The 21,279-nt window shown below is 42.0% G+C and overlaps 1 protein-coding gene across 4 annotated transcripts in view; it reads left to right on the top strand.

Annotated features, from left to right (window-relative positions):
• The first annotated feature begins 906 nt into the window (after positions 1–906).
• The window catches only part of APC (APC regulator of Wnt signaling pathway), a 57,706-nt gene continuing 37,333 nt past the window's right edge, over positions 907–21,279 (top strand). Inside the window, exons 1-2 of one of the 4 annotated variants that reach the window (XM_028749259.2) lie at positions 907–1,330; positions 3,597–3,641. The gene's annotated coding sequence lies outside the window, so the exon portion shown is untranslated. Of the gene's footprint in view, positions 1,331–3,596; positions 3,642–13,665; positions 13,786–14,290; positions 14,311–21,279 lie in introns of those variants that run through there. The other 3 variants (XM_077936129.1, XM_028749261.2, XM_028749262.2) reach the window with 3 other exon arrangements.

Below are 21,279 nucleotides of genomic sequence, written 5' to 3'. Positions count from 1 at the left end.
CGTTTCTGTCTGGCACCTAAAGGTGTACAGTATAATGAAGGTGCCAGGCCTAATATTAGGTAAAGTAAATGTAAAGGTACCCCTGCCCATACGGGCCAGTCGTGTCCGACTCTAGGGTTGCGCGCTCATCTCGCTCAAGAGGCCGGGGGCCAGCGCTGTCCGGAGACAGTTCCGGGACACGTGGCCAGCGTGACTAAGCGGCATCTGGCGAGCCAGCACCAGCACCGCACACGGAAACGCCGTTTACCTTCCCGCTAGAAAGCGGTACCTATTTATCTACTTGCACTTAGGGGTGCTTTCGAACTGCTAGGTGGGCAGGAGCTGGGACCGAACGACGGGAGCTCACCCCGCCGGGGATTCGAACCGCCGACCTTGCGATCGGCAAGTCCTAGGCACTGAGGTTTTACCCACAGCGCCACCCGCGTCCCTAATATTAGGTACCCTACCCATTTGACAGGGTTGCCCCACCCACTCTGGGCGGCTTCAACAAATACATAAGCATGAAAGTTCTTCTAAAAGTTGCCTACTTATTTATCTCCTTGCTGGAATCCAGCAACTTCGCTTTTGCCGCTCCCTGCACGTGGTTTCCCCCTCTATCCCCTCCCAATCGCTGCAGAAGCGCAGACCGACTAAGCATGCAGCATTTGCAGCCGAGCTCCAGGCTGGCTCTTCCTTCCTCCCTCCCTCCCTCCGCGCGCTGTCAAGCAAGGGAGACAACCAAGCCCCGCCCCTTTCCCAGCTGCTCTCTCTCTCTCTCTCTCTCTCTCTCTCTCTCTCAGCAGGTGTGAAAAGCGAACGCCACGCTCTCCCGCGCAGGCGCGCCGGGCTCCTTTCTTTCCCTCTGGTCTCCCGACAAGCCGGGATTCCCTCGACCGCGCGTGCGCTCGAAAGCAGTCGCTCTCGCTCTCTCCCCCTCCCACCCCGAAACAAGATGGCGGCGGGGAGCCTGGCCGGGAAGTTGGAGTGAGGGGGGCGGTGACGGGCAGCAGGTTACCAGTGTGGCGAGGGCAAAGGCCGCAGGCGGGCCGGCACCGACACCGACCGAGGCGCGAGTGGAGGGGAGCCGCCTTCTCGGGGATGAGAAGCCGGGGCGGCGGCAGGGGGACCAGCTCCCCTCTCGCCTGCTGCTGCCGCCGCCGCCTGTGAGGAAGGGGAGCGTGTCCCCCCCACGGCCTTCCCCCGCGCCCCGGATGTGTGGGCGGCCGCCTCCCAGCTTCGTGGTGGGGCCGAGTCCCCCGAGCGCCGGCCGCGACGGAGGCAGCGGCGGAGTCCCGGGAGGGGCGGCTGCGGCGGCGCTGCTGCTGGGTGCGGAGGGCGAAGAGGCGGGCAGGTGAGTTGAGGCGCGGCGGCGGCGGCAGCAGCACACCTGGCCAGAGCCAGTACACCGGCTTCGATGCCTTTCTCCCTCCTCCTCCTCCTCGCCTGAGCTCGAGGCAGCCTTGCCAGTCAAAGCAGGTTGGGGATCTGGGGTCTTTGCGGGTCGTTCCGCCTCCCCCCCCCCCACTCCACGGGGCAGCAGACACCATTGCCCCATTGTCTGGCTGACTTCTTGGAGCCCTAGTTCTTCAAAACCCTGCCTTTTCCCTAGGACGGGGCTTTTACTATTTCGAGCCAGAGCCCCATGTAAGTTAAAACGACCTTCTGTGGCCCGTGGGTCTTCTCCCTAAGGAGTTGGTGGATGGGGGTCCCCACCACTTGGAGGTGAGGCTGCCCTGTTTGTGGGGGCACTATAGGAAATGGTACACTGGTGCCTACAGGCCTGTGTTCCCTATGTTCTCTTTATGTGGGTAGGGCTATCGATGGTGGCCGCTGTTGGGAAGAGCGCATCAGAAAAAGGGTAAAAGTTGCATGGAGTTGTTTGCTGCGGGCAGACAGTTCCCAAAGACCCCAAATTGCATCTGCCTCTATGTTCCGTTGGCAAAAGGAGTAGAAATTGGAGCGGTTGCGCTTTCACAAAGTTTGGAACTAAGTAGTTTGGATTGTGACAACTGCGGATTTGCTACAACCAGTCGTATCGGAACTCTGCAGTTTGTTCACTGAAGTTATCCTATTTTATTCCTCTGCCCATTAAACCCATGCTTTGTTGTAGTGAAGTAGTGGTTTTCTGCTGAACTGGGGATGATACAAACATTCCAACCTCCACACGGGGACTACTGATAAATGCTTCTGCATTATAGAGAATCTCTCCAAAACTGTGTGAATGAGCAGTATAGTGGCAATGTAATTCAGTGTTGGCAAGTGTAAAATGAAGCACGTTGGGGCACAAAAACCAACAGCAAAAAAACTTACGTGCTAGTGGCGGTCAGAACTATCCTGGAATGAAACCTTGGGGTTGTGGGAGATAGCTTGATGGATATGTTGAATTTTACTTTAGGGATCATTAAGAAAGTGAATGAAACTAAAACACCCTGTAGCTTAATGCTATTATATAAAACTGGTGAGAATATGGTTGCTTGCTGCAGCTGAAGGAGGATATTGAATATATGAAAAAAGGCAACCAAAATGAGCAAGGGGGTGAAGCAATTCCCCTGTGAGGAAAGGTTATAACTTTGGAGCAACTTTGCTGTCTTTAAAAGAAGCTTAGACAGATCAATGGAGGATGAGTGAATGTGAATGACTACTAGCTATAATAGCTATGGTGGGAGACAATATGCCTCTGAATGCTTGGGAATCACAAGTACAGTGGTACCTCGGTTTACGAACTTAATCTGTTCTGGAAGTCAGTCCTTAAACCAAAGCCATTCTTAAACCAAGGCGCACTTTCCTTAATGAGGCCTCCCGTTGCCAGGGCCCTTCCACTGTTCGGATTCTGTTCTTAGACCAAGGTAAAGATCGCAAACCGGGACACTATTTCCGGTTTTGCAGAGTTCGTAAACAGGACTGTTCTTTACTGCCCTGAGATCTGTGGATGAAGGGCAGTATCCAAATTTAATTAAGAAAAAAAAGATGGGTGGTTACTGTCAAACTCTGGTCCTGCTTGTAGGCTTTCCATAGGCATCTTCTTGTTGGACCTTTGTTCTGAGCTCTTACATTCCAATGGGAACAGGGTAACAATTGTATACTACACTCGCCATCATGTAGGCTACGCAAATTGCCTAAAGTAGGCTCCACAGTGGTCTTGTACATTCTCAGTGGCCATCACTTTTTATGGTCAATCCTTTAAAACAGGCTTCCTCAGACTCGGCCCTCCAGATGTTTTGAGACTGCAGTTCCTATCATCCCTGACCACTGGTCCTGCTAGCTAGGGATCATGGGAGTTGTAGGCCAAAAACACCTGGAAGGCTGAGTTTCAGGAAGCCTGCTTTAAATTGATCTTCCAGCAAGAGGAAATATTTTTGATATCATTTCAGAAAGGATACTGCTTCAATAAGAACAGTGAGTACTAGTTAACCTTATGGAAGGTTTCCTCATTCCAGTGTGCCCTAAATGTTTTGAATTGCAACTCCCATCATCTCACCCAAAATGAGCAGTAGCCAGGGTTGATGGGAGTTGTAGCCTAGCAACTTCTGTGGAATTTCTGATTCCCATCCCTGTTATAGAACCAGCCAGTCGTTGTGTTGCTGTTAATTGTTCTGGTTTTTTCCCCTTCTACTTAGATTTCAGACTGTATGGAGGCTGGAGCAATCTAACTTTTCTTCTTGGTGAGTGCATCTCAGTGGATTTACCTTTGCTTGCATTTTCTTTGGAATAATTGTTCCCGTATATTGTTCCAGGAATGGTGCTCTTACTCCTATAAGAGACATGGTTTTTGTAGTTTATTGGTAGGAATTCTGAGAAACACTCATGCGTCTATAAATACATTGCGGCCTCTAGTGTTGCTAGCAGTTGAAGGGTGTTGGTGACTTGTAACCAACTATGCCACTTGTAGGCAGATACTAACATGTTAGCTGAACATTGGACTAGAGTCTAAATTCAGTTTGGCTCTGGCATTTTATTATGTTTGTTTCCTGTTTTGAAATTTGAACTTTTGTTCACCTGCAGGAAGTTGTTGTGGGGATCAGTGATAGATTTTACAATAACTGCTCATTATGCTGCTATGCTGAACTCTTGTGAATAATCTGCATAATACCTTCTCCATATGGCTGTCCACTTCTTCATGGCAACCATGTGTATCTAATATCTAACCCAGATTGCCACACTGATCCTTGCAGTTCCAATAAGGTTTTCTTACCACTGACAATTACTTTCAGGTCTTGTGTGAGAAGTTTCTACACTAGCAGTGTTGCAGGCATCTGTTACAACTATGAAAGCTTTCCTGATTGGGAAGTTCCACATAGCAAGCTGTATTAAATACTACATTTGGGTATATAGAAGTAACCTGTGTGGGGAAGGTAATCTGTAGATTGGCCTTTGTGGACCAACATTTGCACGATACCCTATTCCTACTAATAGCGTATACATAATTGCCACCCTTGGCCTATTTATCAATTGGTTTCAACTGAATTTTATCTCTGGAAGTAAGCTTTATTTCAAAGAAACTTTACACACAAGTGTATCCAATCACAGTTTTATTCAAAGATACCTGTGGATAGGGAGATATGTGCTGTTTTCTACTATTCTATCTCCCTATCCATTAGTGGGAGAGAGATTCTTCCTCGCCTCCAATATATGTTGTATACTTAAAAGACAGAATTGGGTGTGGGGTATTCAATAACTGTTAAAGACTAAAATATTAAATAACTAAAAATACATGACTAACTTTTATTCAAGTAGTGGAAAAGTATTATATTTGAGACAGATAATTCCTACATGGTTAAAACTTCACTTTTTAACATTTTGTAAATGGCATGCTTTCAGTTTTACTAATCCTAGTGAGTCAGGAAACAAGTTTAGTGGAGATCACAAGGTCCCTTAGCATATTATTACGCTTGGACTTCTGTTTCCTCCTGATATCCTTCTTCTCTTCCTCTTCATAAAGACTGCATTGCAGATAAGCTTATCCCAAGGGAGTAGTTTAATACCTGAACACACTATTTTAGGGTACAAATTAACTGATATGAAACTTCCAAGAATGTACAGGTATTCTTAATTTCTATAAATTGAGAATTTCTGTGTTCCTAGAGACATTATTGCGTTTATGGAATGACTTACACTTGCACAATAAAATGTTCCCTCCTCTCTTATCCCTCTGCCTCCCATTCTCTTCAAGTGTTAGGGGACCCTGTCCCAGCAGATATGTGTGAAGAGAAATGAGAGGAAGTTCCATTGTGTGAGCATAAGTCATTCCACAAGCGCCTTATTGTTTAGCATTATGTACAGACCAGGATAATGGTGACAGGAATAGAATTGTAGAGTTGGGAAGGGACCCTGTGGATCATCTGGTCCACCCCCACCCCCACCCCGCAATGCAGGAATATGCAGCTGTCCCATATGGGGATCAAACCTGCAAGCTTGGGATTATCAGCACCTTGTTCTAACCAACTGAGCTAGCTAGGCAAAAGCAATGAAACAAAGACTTGGCTGTATCACATTTTTTTATTGACTTTGTTTTGTATGGAGATGTGTGGTTCCGCTTGCATTGGTAATGCCATTTCTTTTATCCACACTTCTTCCGTTTGCTTTTAAAATTCTGTAATGTTTTTGTGCTTTGGATTTGTAAAAGAGCCCTTGCAGAATTGGTCAGAAGTGCCTGGAAACCAAATGAAAGCATACAGTGGTACCTCTAGATGTGAACGGGATCCGTTCCGGAGCCCCGTTCGCATCTAGAAGCAAATGTAACCAACGACGGCACGTCTGTGCATGCACGTGTTGCTTTTTGCCGCTTCTGCGCATGCGCGTGACGTCACTTTGAGCATCTGCACATGCGCAAGCGGCAAAACTCGGAAGTAACATACTCCGTTACTTCCGGGTTGCCGCGGAGCACAACTCGAACGCGCTCATCCCAAAGCACATTCAACCCGAGGTATGACTGTCTTGCAGTTTCTGCACCACAGGATTGCTGAATGAAATCTTGCCCACCTTCTAAGTTGTGAGGCTTCTGTTCTATACTTTGTAAAACACACACTGGATATTCTTATCTGGCCCCTGTACCTCTTTGTGCTATTTTTTTCCTCCAGCTGTCCCATCTTCGCTCCAACCAGCAGGGCTTGTTCTCCCTCTTCATCTCCCTTTCCCTGCCACCTTCCAATCTGAGGCAATGGAACATGCAGCATTAATTGACTCAGTGCTTTACTCTTCTTATTTAACAATCATTTTTTGATTCACACTTGGGAATTCTTGAACCTTGCTTGTTTATAGACCTGTTAGCAATGATATATGAAACCCAGTCTGTGCATCCTTTCTTCAGTAACCCCTATTTTCCTGAGGTCTCAGTTTTCCTGACTTTTTTTGTAACTCAGTCATTTGAGAATGGCATAGTCTAGTTTTAACCAGAATAAGGGAGTTATGGTATGGCTTTCATTTAGAGTTGTGTGTGCTCATTAATGGACTTCTGAGGATGAACTGTAGAAGACATTGTGTGAAACTTCTAATGTGGAAGAAGGGAAAGTCTGCTGCGAAGGAAAGGCTCTCAACCTTTGAAGGCGGAGGTCTGAGAGAAGATTTGAAGGAATTACTGAAGGGAAGTTGGGTGATAGGAAAATGATTTGCTTGCTCAAACAGTAGAAAGATTTGAGCATTGTATGAGAAATTGGCAAAAGTATCTATGTGGTTTGTTGTGATTTGTTTCTGTGTGTGACAAGATGGTAATTTAGTGACAAACTGTCAGTTTGATATGATTTTAGTATCCCTTTAAAATGCTGAAATAAGTAAAATGAAAGAACACTGTATATGGCTTATTTGTTAATTCTGAATGTAGTGTTTAGTATAATAGAATATATACAGTTTATTTATCTAGCCTACTTAGAACCTAGTTTCTGTGCTCAAGTCAAAACCAAAAAATTGTATTTTGTTTACTTATACTGTAGTTGTAAGCTTCTTAGCTTTAAAGGCATCTAATAGTTCAGTTCTAACAATGTCTACTCTGAAGTCCTATTTAATTAAACATGTCTACTCCCCTAGTTGGTTACCATCACCACATCTTCTGGTAGAAAATTCCAGTTTAAGTATACTGTGTGTGCAGTACATTCATACCTCATGTTGCGTCCGCTTCAGGTTGCATTTTTTCAGGTTGTGGACTGCCGAAAACCGGAAGTACCAGAACGGGTTACCTCTGGGTTTCAGCAGTCGCGTATGAGCAGAAGCGCTAAATTGCACTATGCACAGAAGCACTGAATTGCAACCTGTGCGTGGTTTCCACTGTACTTCATTTGAGTTATCATGAATCTTCTAGTATTCAGTTTTAACTGATGTCTTTGGGTTCTAGTAGTTTGAATTTTTGCGTCCATTGAATTTACACTATGCATAATTTTTTTAAAAACCTTCATCTTGTGATCACTTTATTTCCAGGCTGTGTCAGTTTCACATGTGTTCAGTCCATAAGTGTGCTTTGTCCTACCTATTTCTTTGTCACTCTGCAAATATAAAAAAGAACAAGTTAACATTCATATTTCTGAACATATTTTTCTTCACATAGTACATATATGCCTTTCACTATATTTTTGAAGAAAAATTCAGAGAAGTTCAGAAACCAAAGGATAATGACATTCTTATTTGCATATTATTCTGGGATATAAGTATCAAGTTTGTTTAAAGAACATGGACCAAAGGAAATCCTCAGGCATGCGTACTTCTCTGAACATGTGGCCCTCCAGATGTTGTTGGACTTGTACTCCCATCTGCCCTAACTGGCTTGTTAGGGATGTCAGGAGTTTTAATCCTGCAACATCTGGAAGACCCCAAATTTCCCATTCCTTCTTCCTTTTTCTGTACTTGAAAGTCCTAGATGTTGTAACCCTCCCTCACAGTGGAGTTGCTTTGGCTGTTGGTCATTTGGGTTGCTGTTTCCTGAGTTTTCCATTTTGAGACATGCTGACCCAAACTTTAGGCACCATAGATCTATATAAAGGCATTACAATTTTAGAAGATTGTAATCCGTTTGCAATCCTTTTCATAATAATCCCAAATATGGAATTTATCTTTTTCTCACCTGCTGCACATTGGGTCAACGTTTTCATTGAACTATCTGTTTTGAACCCAAGATTCTTCTTCTTGGTTGGTCATCACCTCCTCTGACCCAATCCATCTATTTATCATTTTTTTGCCCCAGTATCTATCACTTTTTGGACTTGTTGTCATTGAACTGCATTTGCCATTTTACTGCCTGCTTATCTTATTTTGGAAAGAGCCTTTTAGAGCTCTTTATAATCTTTTTTTGTTTATCATTCTGAATAAATTGATGTCATCCACATCCATTCACTTACCTTAGCACCCAAGCCCTAGTATTCCAGCTTCAGGTTTTTCATTTTTGATTCAGTTCATACAACATCCCAGAATAAAGATAGATATAAATTCTATATATGAAGAAAGGTAGTACTTACTGGGTACCTGCAACCCCCTCCCCCCATTTGTATAACAACATACTTTGAAAACAGTGAGATGTGAGTGCTTTTCTCTTTCAAATTTCTTACTATGATAACACCACTTGTCAGAATAGGCATGGAATTGCTTAAGTACAATTAACTATATATCCCAAAGAAATACTGGATTCAAGACTATAGTGTATTTTATGGTGTTATGTGGAATCTTTGTCACTGTTGTCTAAAAAGGCCTGCTATATCTACCCTTCATGAAAATGAACTATAGTTTGTTGCAAATAATTTGGTAGTAATTTGCTTTGGGATTTTTTTGGGTGAGGAGAGAGAGATAAATTCAGTAAGCACAGCCTAGACAAATTGTTATTGACAGCCACCTTGAAAGCTCTTTAGAATGGAAAGTATGTGATACAAATGTATGTCTTAAAAACAAAAAAGGTTCACGAGTACATTTGCCTGGAAGTAAGCCCTTTGAATTTTATTGGAATTTCATGCCAGGGGAAAAGATTTAGGGTTGCAACCTAACGTCAAAATGCTACAAATACTTTCCCTAGCTGAACAGATCCAGTCCCTTGTATTAATTGTAATCCTGTTCCAGCAATTTAATGTATGATAACAGGTATGTAGTATTTCACTAATATCCCTGGCTTTATGCTATCTGAAACATCTTGAGAGTAGCATATAAGTAACTTATCTCCAGTACTGTATACACACACCCCTTCCATACATTTGGGGCTCTGCCTTGTGGACAATTACCTATATGGTTCTTCTGATCAAACATATTGGGTGGGCTCTGAACTATGGTGAGTGTCACATTTCAGTGTTGAACCAGCGCACAACCCTTGGGCACAAAATGCTTTCACTGCTTCATCTGAAAGAGCTAGGATATGCAAACTGAGATTTTATTTTATTTATTTTATTTTTAAAAACCTGACCATTTTCTGTGCTTCATATTAACTGAAAATGATAGTATGGTTGGGTCCCAGTCTTAGACTCTTGTCCATTGCCTGACTTTGTTGCCTTCTAGAGCCAGGCTTGGCATCAGCCGTTCTACAAATACACACTTTGTGGGGGGCAGTGTGAATTTGAAACTTGGGTCATACATGGGGCAGGCATCTTTGCGTAGATTAGAAGTCTAAATGTTTGAATTGCTTCATGCTAACAACATTAATTCTTTGCTTTTATTGGGCATGCTAAGAATTGGTTTTCTGTTAGACTTGTAAGATGTTGAATTAATATGGAATTGAGTATTTCACAAAAGTTTAGATGCCAGTTCAAGTGACAGCCCACTAATTAAATGTCATTGTTAGACCTTGAGAACTGGACTTGGTTCATGAAGCTTTTTCCAAAAAATGTTTCAAGTGCAATAACTTGAAAAGAGTGAAGTGAATGGGAAAGGAGTGCTTGTCATCCTCTTTAAGCAATGAATTTGTGTACTGCTTTATTTGCATGAAAAAGTAGATTTCTGTACATGACTGTCTTTATACTGCTCTCAGTTTTTACTGGGAAACAAAATGTCTTAATTCTTCAGCTCTTAAATAGTGTTTAGTTTGGTTCACAAAGTCTTCAGTAACGTTCTATTAACTTTGTAAGCATGCACAATAATAAAGATCAAGGTTAGCTTTCTGTAGTTTCTTGTAGTAGAGTGATGTTGTGGCTTTATTTCAATTAAGTTTTTAAATTAATCAAGAACAGTTTGATTCTGTGGCATTTGCTTAGCTGCAGTGAAGACTTAGACAATACGTTTCAAGTCATAAATGTTCAGTGTTCACATTTATGGCATCTCTAAAAGAGATGAATAAAAGGCTGTTTTGATCTTTCAAAACTTCCTTTATTTGAAAATCCTGTGTAACAAACTGATATTTGTACTTTTAGTGTATTGTCCTCTGTAATGGTCAGTAGAAGAATCGTACTACGCAGAAGTAGAATTCTTCACTTGTGACTTTATTGTCAGTATCTTCATATCAATACAATTTATTGATTTGATGTGCCTTTAGTATTCTACTGTATTGGATTAACTGAGTGATGTAGCATTTGTGTGAACCTGTGATAAGATGGCTGCTGAGTCTCAAACTGCTACTGCCGTAGAGCAGAAAATATATAATATTAAAAGATCCACTTGGTTGAAAGAAAGTTGTCTGTACTAAGCTATAGGAAATTAATTTTATCTTCTAATACTACTTGCAAGTCTTTAGAAGCACCTGATACTTAGAGATAATTTTGGCAAAACATAGCAGATTTAATCTGCAAAAGAGGACCATGCTAAAACTGTTTAGAGGTTTTGTTCACAATTAAGTGGTATAAAAATTCTGCTTAATGCTGAAGAAGACTTTGGGTTTTTTCAAGATAATATTTTTATTCATGTTTAAACAAGCCAGTCTATTGGAAACTAGTTATAGATATTCAGCTGTCCCCCCCCCCTTATTTTTAATCTTAGAGGAAAGGAGGTGTCTTCTTCTGATTTCTCTGCTGCTCCAAAAGCAACCTCCAATAATTGTTTCTCCATGTGGTCTTCAGGTGAAGGGTGGTATGCAAATTTAACAAATAATCATAACCACAATTATGGTTTGGAGAGCCCAACCTCCAGAGAAACTTTACAAGGAAGGGAAGGAAGATTCAGCAAACACCCCACCTTCTTACAGGGCAGTGTCCTGTAGGTAGAGCTCCACTCATGAGAAGTCTGAATCCAACCCACTGTCTTCTAAACTGATTGTATTCTTGAATATGGGTATGTATCTGTGGAAGACAAAAATACTTGTTTGAGTTAACGGGACAGAGTAAAAGAAGCCCATAAGTTGCAGGAGAAGAAATACTCATCCTGTTAGAGGAATAAAATGATATGCAGAACGCTCCGATTCTTTGTTTACATGCCCAGCATATAGAAAGAACAAACACAGCGGCGTAGCATGGGTTGTCAGCACCCGGGGCAAGGCAAGTAATTTGTGCCCCCTAACCCGTGGATTTGCGCCCCCTAACCTGTGGATTTGCGCCCCCTAACCCGTGGATTTGCCCTAACCCCAGATGTTGCGCCCGGTGCGGCCGGGCCCCCCTGCACCCCCCACGCTACGCCACTGAACAAACAGTATGCATGTCTCTAAAAAAATATAGTTCTGATCATGGGTGCCACAGTTGCCAGGTTTTGAAGGCAAGATAGTAGAACTTCTGACAACCTTGTAGTAACTATTTCTCACGTCTTTCCAATGGCAGAGTGCAGACACCGAGACCCAGGCCCTGGGAAACAGCCCAGAAACATGGGAGTGGTTAATAGGAAATCAGGATCTATGTGAATGATGCTAGCATCTGTTTATTATGTGCACTTTGGACTAGATTGGCATTGAGCCCCTGTGGTGCAAAAACAACCCCCTGCACATTTTCAGGACACAACTTGGGTATTCAGGAATGTATCCATTCCTTGCAGCATAATTATTATGGGTCAAATTCTAGCTCAATCCCTGAAGCTAATATTATCTCCAGTTTATTTTAATGCTCATATTCAAATGGCATTACTGATTATATTGTCAGTGTGTCAGGTTCAAACAGGAAGGATATTCACACTTTCTAAGTGACTGTCCCCATAGTTATTCACAAATTATCTGGTTTAGATACATATCAGTGGACAGAATCAGGAGACACAACATATTCTTATGTCCTGTGTTCAGTATGTCAGTTAATAACCTGTTTAGGTTTTGCTATTACCAAAACTAGTAATTGTTCATATTTTCACACTTGCAGTAATTAGCAGTATCAGCTAAAGTAGATTGTATACGTGAAAGCTGCCTGAGACTAAGGAAGCAGTACTGGAGAACATCCGGCCCTAAATTTACCTCTTATCCTATGAGGTAACATTCTGGGGGAAACAAACTAGTCTACAGATTTCCTTTCTGAACTTGGGGAAATGTCCAGAGCCTTTTGTTAGTATAGTGACTCTTCGTTTGCTCAGACAGTTTTAAATATTCAATAAGATGGGAGTTGGTAGTGTACATTGGCATAATAATACGAAAACAAATTATTTAAGTAACCTGCATTGCAGAGAACTTCACATATTTTGGATACTTGCATGATTTTTGAATGTAAATACTGTATGTAACAGTAACCTACTGCCTATTCAGACAGGAAGCAGGATGTGTTGCTGGCATTAATCACTGCCTCTCTCTAACAAATGGTTCTCCAGATATATTTGTTAACAATAACTGCCTTCCTATTACATTCATAATTTCTGTCTCAAATTTAATCATCAGTTAAGACTGGCACAGCAATCCTATGCATGTTTACTCAGAAGTAAGTCCCTCTTAACTCCCATGTGTGTTTGGGATTGCAGCCTTAAGCTCCCTATGTCATGATCCACATTACTTTCATTTTTCTCGTGTGCATATGCATACATTATACATTGAGGCATGTGTTGTGGCTATTGTGCGAATACAGCAGGCAGCATCCTTTGCAAAGTAATTTTCTTAATTGTTATAAAAATGTTAGCATGCAAGTTGTTTGGGTGGAAAGCCACCTTAGTTTCTGTGAAGTCTTATTTCGATAGGCTATATAAAGTGTTCTTTTGTTAAATCCTAAGTATTATATGTATATATTATCAGTTGTAAACTATAGCTGAAATTTGGAATGAAAATGCTTTTGCAATGGACGTGGTTTTCCTGCTGAGTGCCTCCCCTCTGTTTTTAAACATGTTACCACTAGGGACATAGACTTGGAGGTCTGGATGGGACTTGAAGGTCATCTTGCTTAATGCTCTACCCTAAAGCAGAATCTTGCAGTTTGAATTGAAATGGACTAGACAGCTCCTAATGATCAGTAATGGAAATGGATCTGAATTAAATTAGCCCTCTCTGCTATGATGTGAACTGATTATTTTCCATAGCTTCAATCAAGGGTATATGTTATCAATACTGTTAACATATACATATTAGTCTTGATGAATCACTTGGCATTGAGGGCAGAAAAGCCAGTCATCACACAAAGAGAAATTGTTCAGTTAAACGAGAATAAGAGAAATTGATTTTGGGCATGTCTCTCTTTCTCTGTTCTCCCCCTGACCCCATTCCACTTTCTGTATTCCCTCTCTGCTCAGTAAAGGTGGTTGTCCTTTCCTGTTCTCATTGACAAGTTACCCCTCCCTTCCCTTCTGCTAGATTGTCCAGACAGCAAATTGACAAGAGCTGGGGTGGATCAGAGAAAAGAAAGCAGTGGATGTGAACAAGACTATGTTATATTCTCTGATGTGATCAGGGCCATTGGCTGGGTTGGGCTGGGTGAACACGTGACTGGAATGTGGCTGTATTGGCTCTGGCTTTAGCGCAGACAGTGAATACAGGAAGGTACTGGGTGTTGAAGACTGAATGGAGGTGCGGTCGGCGTCGGAGATGGGGTAGGTGAAATGTTAGTGTTGTACTCCTGTTGGAAATGAGCACTGAGTATTGGTGTCTGTAAGGACAGCATTGTCCCATCTGGCTAGTGAATGACATTTGTCAGGAAAGGTAGCCTGGTTCTCTGTCCATGCATTTGCTTCTTAGCTTTTACAGAAAGAACTAGGAATCAAGTCCTAGGATTCTGATCCATGCTTTTGACAGAACGAGAGGATATTGCGATGGCGAGCTTTGGAAGCGATAGAAAAAGGACGCTTTTGTAGCACGAAAATGGTTGTTCTAAAGGTTTGACATAGAAACAAGGAGAAAATAGTATCTTAGGAGACGGATAAAGGGCAACAAAGAATGAAACATTCATCGCTTGGAGGAATGAGCTGAGCCCATTGAAATCCTCCCTTCTCCTTCTCCTCCTCCCTCCTGTCACAGTAGCAGCAGCCAGAGAAAGGGACACAAAGCAGCAGAGGAGATGCCTTGATTTGAATCTAACAACCCCACAATGCAAGGGCTGGAGGGGGAGGATGAGGAAGGTATTGTAGAGAATGGATTATTGTAATTTTGAAATGTTAAGATTTGCTTTTGGATGGCCTGCATAATATTGCAGAGCCATGAAGACTCCCCGCTGGAAATGCTGTGAAATCCCAGTGCCTTTGTTAGTGACATGATGTGTTGCTGGCATTTCTGCGGTTTACTGCAGCAGCTTTTGCTCCTTTACTGAAAGGGGGGAAGCTGCATAGAGACGAGAGGTTCTGCTGCACTGCTGCACCCAGGAATGCAATAGAGCAGTTGCCATCCCTACAAAAGCAAATTCCGAAATGTTAAAATGTAAAGATGAAAGGGAAAGGGAAAGACCAGTATTTGTCATCTGCCCGAAGCTTTTGACTTGATCTATTCATCATCACCATAAGAGATTCTGAGAGTTATTCAGTCTTGGATACTATTAGTAATCTTAATAAATTATGTATGAAGTAGTGCTCTTTTCTTTCTTTTTTCTCGTCAGATGCAGTTTTAAATGTAATAATTAGGTCAGCTTTGATGCATCACTGTGGAGGAAAAATGGCTATTTTATTTGAGCATTAGCAGAATTAGAAGTAATCTAGCAGAACAATGATTAAAGTATAATAAATTATCAATTCATTTTCGAAGGTAGTACTTTTGGGATGATTTGCTTTTTTTGTGGATCAGCCCAAAAATTCTTGAATGATTGTGTGTTGTATTTACTTGGTGCTCCCAAATGCTAAAACAATATTTTAGTATTTATGGCAATTGTTTTTAAATTACACTTTAATATTCTGCTTTGCCACATTTCAAACTATATCAATTATTGCTCTTGCTGGCTGATAAAGATAATGTGGATTCAAAAATTATATATAGCAAGAATGCCATTTTCTACTTAGTATGTACATTTTTTAGTGAAGTCATCAGTTTCATTAGTGGACTATACATTTCAAATATATTATTTAGAGTAATAGGCCTGTGAATACTTAGACTTCCTTAAAATTTATATAAATATATTCAATTTCAGATCAGCTATATAGAACAGTATAAGTAATCATGATGGGAGCCCACATGGGAGATGCATTCCATTAAATATTTTCTTAACCATTCAGACATAAGGACATGAATAATCACTAATTAACATGAGTATGTGATTAGAAGAACAAGCTTAAGGTTCTTCTAGTAGAATTATTAGTCCCATTAAATAACTATAGGTGCTAGGAGAAGAAGACAAAAATCTTGGACAGCAGTGGTAGTGCAGAAGCTCCTTTGGATTGCTCTTCCATTATTACTTTAAATTGGGTATGTGCAGAGAATCTCCTCTTTAAAATGGCACAACGATTCAGTTATACTCTGTATACTCCATAAAGTTGGAGCCTACATAATAAGCTGGTGCACCAAATTTCACTTATCTTGTAATGGTGGATATGACAGAGAATTTATGATGTGTTTTCAGTATACAAAAATATAAAAAAAAAATTATAAGTCTTTGTGATGGGTATTTAGTTTACCATTCTGCCATTATTAAAGGATCCAATCAGGAAGAGATAAATCAATTTATTGCTGAAACAGATTGCTATATGGTGGCAGGCTGGATACTATACAGAATAAGTGCTGAGGAGCCTTCTAAATATAAACTGCTTCCTGTTGTTTGAGATGTGAAGGTCACTATGTTGGATCACTTGTGATTCTGAAGTGATGTTATTTGTAATGATAAGTCTTATTTAATACAATTACTTGTTTTCCAATAAGTGATCCATGCCTTTTAAATGGGAAATAGAAGTACTTAGAACTCTTTCCTGAATCATGTGCATAACTGTCCCACTTTGTGTTTCTTGATTAAGACAGTACTGCATGGTGTTGATCTGGTTGTGGACCAGATCCAGGTGCCCTTGAAGGAAACTGATTTTTTAAATCAGGGTTTCCCAGACTTGGGTCTCTGGCTGTTTTTGTACTACAATTCCAATCATTCTTGCCCACTGGTCCTGGTGGTCAGGGATGATGGGAGTTATAGTCCAAAAACAACTGGAGACCCAAGTTTGGGAGACCATAGTATCCTTCATCAGCAGCTGTCTGAGTTAGGGGTAGCTGGCACTGCTTTGCAGTGGTTCCGTTTCTACTTGGATGGCTGTTTCTAGAGGGTGCTGCTTGGGGAGTGCTCTTTGGCCCTGTGGAGCCTTCAATGTGTGGTTCCCTTTTATCACCTATGGTGTTTTAACATCTTACATGAAACCACTGATTAGGGTTATAAAGAGTTTCGGAGTACGTTCTCAGCAATATACTGATGGCACACAGCTCTACTTCTCCTTTACATCTGTAGGTGTGGCAGTGGATGTGCTGGGCCACTGTCATGCCTTGGTAATGGACTGGAAGAGAGCCAGTAAACTGAAGCTCAATCCAAATAGGACTAAGGCACTGTTAGTGGGCGGTTCCCTATACCAGATGGATGGGAGGTTGCCAGCTCTTGATGGGGTTACACTCCCTCTGAAGGAGCAGGTCCATAGTTTGTAGGTATTTCTGGATCCTCTCCTGTTGTTTGAGGCTCAGGTGACTTCAATAGCATAGAGTGTCTTTCATCAACTTCATCTGGTGAGTCAGCTGCATCCCTGTCTGAACAGGGATCGCCTAACATCTGTCGTCTATGCTGTGGTAACCTAGGTCAGATTACTGCAATGTGTTGAACATAGGGCTTCCTTTGAAGTTCAGAAACTTCATCTAGTGCAGAATTTGGAGGCCAGGTTGCTCACTAGGGTGAGACAGTTTGAACATATTTTACTGATCCTGGTCCAACTGCACTGGCTGCCGATTAGTTTCTGGGCCCAATTCAAAGTGCTGACCTATAGTTTTGACCTATAAAGCCTTAAACGGCTCAAGACCGCAGTACCTCAAGGACCACCTCTCTCCATCTGAACCTACCCAGACTCTGCAATCTTCATCTGAAGCCCTTTTGCACGTACCTCCTCCTGGAGGGTGGTGGCATGAGAACAGGCCTTTTTTGTGGTGACATCTCATTTGTGGAATACTTTCCCCAAGGAGGCTCTCCTGGTGCCTTCATTACATAGGTGCCAAGTCTTTGGCTGATTCTATGGGCTTTTAAATGTGTTTGGGGGTATTGGTTTGTGTTTGCTTTTGTTTTATTATGTATTTTGAATTTTTATAATGTGAAGCGCCCTGTGGTCTTTGAATGAAGGGTGGTATACAAATTTTATAAATAATAAAATAATAAAAAAATGCTCTGACAAGCCCATCTTTTCTCCAAACTCATTTCACAGGTGTCTGAATAGCTCGTAGTAGCTTTGTTTTTCATAACTATGTTTAAAGAAGTTTACTTCCTTTGCTTGACATGTGCACTCACTGAAGCAACATTTGAGACCCCCTTTAAATTAGCTTCAAAACCAAATATTGTAGAATTCGGCTCTATTCGTTTGATTAAGCCTTACACCCCTGCCTGCTGTGTGAGAGCTCTCCCACTATTTGTGCCAGAAGAGAGAGGCAGAGAGAGAGAGCTAATGAAGCACCTATTGTGCGCTTCTGGGAAATAACCGACTTGTGTACGGATGCTGCCCAGTGAGACACTGTCAGTCATGGGATAATTGTGAGAAATGAGACCCTGCAGAATCAGGATCCTTTGCATACACGATGTTCCCTCATTGCACAATGCAGCAGCAGGTTAGGGCTGCTCTCCCTCTGGATGCATTATTTTTCCCATGAGTGAAGCAAGAGACAGCAGATCCTGCTCCCAAAGGAGAAGTAGGGATGTAGCAGCAATTGGATCCCATCAGGTTATGTAGATCAGAGGCATGGGGAAGATTTTTTTGTCCAATGGCCATATTCCTTCAGTCTCCCAGGAGCCATATGCTAACAGTGGGTGAGCCCTGAGGCAAAAGAGATTAGATCAGTGTTTCTCAAACTTGGGTCTCCAGTTGTTTTTGGATTACAACTCCTATCATCCCTAGCTAGCAGGACCAGTGGGCAGATATCATGGGAATATTGTTGGACAGTGGATATTGTGTTGGTCAAGGAACAGGGGCGTGGCCATATGGCTAAGAAATATGTACAGTAAAGTGGTTTTGTTTTATTCATAGTTTTGTCAGCCTGAGGTCTTCGCTGTGGTATAATTGACAAGTCCAGTATGATTTGTCTGTTGTGGACTTCAGTCTGATGCTTCCAGTGTATTCACTGCTTGCAAGGTCTCAGAACTTTAACATGGCAAAAGTGCAAACAAGGGTAAAACCTAATGGTATTGGGGGCCGCTGTTCTGTCTGAGTTTTTTAAACAGTCTGAAGAAATTTATGATAAGTGGTAACCATGCTGAAAAGTTCTAATAATGCTAGTACAGTCAAACCTCGGATCCCGAACGCCTCTGTTTTGGAACGTTTCGGCTCCCGAACGTCAAAAACCCAGAAGTAAATGCTCCAGTTTTCGAGCGTTTTTTGGAAACCGAATGTCCAACGCAGCTTTCACTTGAGTGCAGAAAGCTCCTGCAACCAATCAGAAGCCGTGCCTCGGATGTCAAACATTTTGGAAGCCAAATGTCTTCTAGAACGGATTACGTTCGACAACCAAGGTTTGACTGTACTGGCATTGAAAAATTATTGCTTACATGGCTAAACAAAGTTCAATAAATTATGGATACCCCATGAACACAGCATCTCATTTAAAAAAGAACTTGCTTTCATTCATTACGTTATAGTGTATTCTTGTGCAATATCTAGCTGTTCTCTTGTGAGTGAGAGAATACAGAACACCAATGTTTAGCTGATAGTTTGTTTGCTTTTTTAAAAAAAATTAGCATAATAACAATGATTTATGAAATTCACCAGTTACCATCCAAAATACAATCAAAAGGATGATATCTGTTCTTGTTAGTAGAATTCTTACAGGTTGCATCCCTAATTTGTTAAATATATTTTGATTAAACTGACTATGGAGCTAGTAAAGCAATACTGAGAATTTTGATCTAAAAAAATGTAGTATAAACACCAACAATTGGGAAACACTGGCCTGCGAGCACTCCAATTGGAGAACAGCCTTTACCAAAGGTGTTGTGGACTTTGAAGACGCACAAACTCAGGATGAAAGGGATAAATGTGCTAAGAGGAAGGCAGGTTTAGCAAACCTTCACCATGATCAACTCCCACCCGGAAACCTATGTCCCCACTGTGGAAGGATGTGTGGATCCAGAATTGGCCTCCACAGTCACCTACAGACTCCCCATTAAGACTGTGTTCATGGAAGACAATCCTACTTGGCTACGAGTGATCTTCAGAAAAGAAGACTTGAGACTTTTGGTTCCTTTCCCAAATCTTCAGGTTGAGGTTATAGCTGTGTTTTGCTTCACACTTTGTGTGATATCTCCTTCTGTTACTCATGAGCTGACACTGCATAATGGCAAGGCAATGAATCGATGGGGGAATTGTGAATGTGAGAACAGCAGAATTTGTTAAAGCTGGCCTGGTTTGCATAAACATTTGCTTGTATTGCTGCTTCTTTCATTCATTTCCTTTCTTAAGTCTTGTCTATACAATATTTTAACAGGTTTAATTTGCTTGGTATTAGTAGAGGGTTGGTTGAATCCAGAATATCCTTTGTGCCAGAGCTTATGATTAAGATTGGTTGCTTTATTTACAATTTGTATTATACCCAATCCTATGTCATAGCCTTAGGCTGGATTGCCCTTGGCTTGCATGGTTTTCTGTGTTCCCCATACTCTCAATCTTCATCTTTCTGCAGTCTTCCTCCTCCACTCATCCCTTCTAGAGACATTTTAACAAAATATTGCCAGTGAAATATTCAACCAGACTTCAACTTCAGCCAAGGAGAACTGCTGTCTCTCTCCCCACCTGTCATTCTTTCCCCAGGTTCCTTTTGTAGCTCAGTTTGTTTCCCCCTTGAGAATATTGGGTGATACTTGGCATTGTGAAAGCAGCTCTTGCCACTCATGGATGAAAACAAACAAACAAATGGAAGTAACTTGACAGGTCTCTGTCCAGTTATGTGAATGCTACAGTGGAGGGGGCATGGTACTGCCTTGATTAAGGGATGCAGTGATGAATCTCCCCATCTTTGTGCAAGGCGAATATAACTATAGATTTACGCCTGTGTCCAACACACTCTTTTTAGGGAAAGTATGTTTTACACACAGAGAGGGACAGAGACAGAGATTGAGAGAGAGATTGATTGATTGATTCTTGGTAACACATCTCATCAGCCTGCTTCAGTCTGACTTGTGACCTAATTATAGATTTGTAGGCCCTCATGGATGAGCCTCATCTCATGATTGATAATACAATATTGCTCCGAAATTTTCCAGCAGTTTGGACCATACAATTCGTTAAAATCACATTTTTGTTGGGATTTCAGGGCTAGTTCCCCAGTCATTTCTTTTCTTATAGAAGCAGTTGGTATCCTCCAGGCTACCATGCATCCCTGTCCAGCCCACCAAGGTCCTGGTCAATGCCCTCCCCAACTCCCCATCCTAAAGGCAAGGGAAGCAGTTCCCCCTTTGCTGTCACTCGGCTTTACCTGAACAAACGATCAGTGGGTGATAACAGTGGCGGGCAAATCATTGGGAGGGGAGGTTAAAAGTCTCCCTGTGGGTCCCCCTTCCATTGCTCAGCTGTTTGGGAATCAGCTGTGCCACAGCAAAAAGAAGAGTTGCTCCAGCATTTCCCAAAGATTCCTGATGGATTCATCTTTTGCACTGTGTAAGAGGATCGTGTGTGTGTGTGTGTGTGTGTGCAGCAAGGAAATTCAGCATGCAGGCTATCCAGGAAGAGCAGCTGGTGGAATTTCCTCTGTGCACCGAGAAGAAAAAACAGTGAGGGGGGAGAGAGATTGAAGGAGATCCTGTATTAAATCTCTGTGTGTCTTTGTTAAAGGGAGTGTGATGTCTGACCCACCCACTATTTAAATGCAGCCCCCAATAGCTTTGCACTAGGGCCGCCCAAAAAGTTCACTGCTCTTAAGTCTGCTCAGAAACAGTCTGCTTAGATATGGGC

Source organism: Podarcis muralis, chromosome 11, assembly GCF_964188315.1.
Source record: "Podarcis muralis chromosome 11, rPodMur119.hap1.1, whole genome shotgun sequence".
Taxonomy (NCBI): Eukaryota; Metazoa; Chordata; class Lepidosauria; order Squamata; family Lacertidae; genus Podarcis; species Podarcis muralis.
This window is presented reverse-complemented; position numbering and strand designations above follow the sequence as displayed.